We start from the raw sequence: 785 nt of genomic DNA, 5'->3' as shown, positions 1-785 counted from the left end.
AATAGGGTACACTAGCCCATCAAAATACTAATTCTTCAAGGAGTTGTACTGAAATAGAAATTTACCATTTCAAAACATACACAAAATATGCAATGGGTATGAGACTTAATACATTTTTGATACAAAATACATTAACCCCCAAAATATATGTTGTATGGATTAACAAAATGAGACATACAAACAAGGACACGATGAAGCTCAACTCGTCGAACGACAGGCTCTGATATGGCTCAACGCAGCTTCTATCTGATAAGAAATGAGGTGACAAAAATATGAGCTAGCGACTCAATGAGTGGATATTTGTAAAAGTCATACTTTAACATTTATAAGACCTTTCTAAATACTAGTATATAGTAAAAATTTCCTTTCACAATACGTTAAATTAAAATCTTCATTCTTTCAACTGAATCAACTAAATACTGTAAAATCTATTTCTAAAATCTGATAAGCTATGTAATACTGAAACATCACACCAAAAATGTACCCTGAATAACCATACTCGTGAATCGATTAATCTCGATATACATAGCACGGTTATTCAATTCTAAAATTCTGGTCGTACGCGCGTAGAGTTATAAAATGGTCATACACTATGGAAACACATTCACAATAGTGCAGAGCGGGTAAAATCACTATACTGATCATACGCTGTGGAAACACATTCACACTAGCGCAGAGTGGGTAAAATAACCATATGAAGTCATACACTGTGGAAACACATTCACACCAGTGCAGACGAGGGTAAAATCACTTGGGTACTTTCTGGTGGTTTTAAAATAACTTTG

The sequence above is a fragment of the Olea europaea genome, chromosome 3, assembly GCF_002742605.1.
Source record: "Olea europaea var. sylvestris chromosome 3, O_europaea_v1, whole genome shotgun sequence".
NCBI lineage: Eukaryota > Viridiplantae > Streptophyta > Magnoliopsida > Lamiales > Oleaceae > Olea > Olea europaea.
This window is presented reverse-complemented; position numbering follows the sequence as displayed.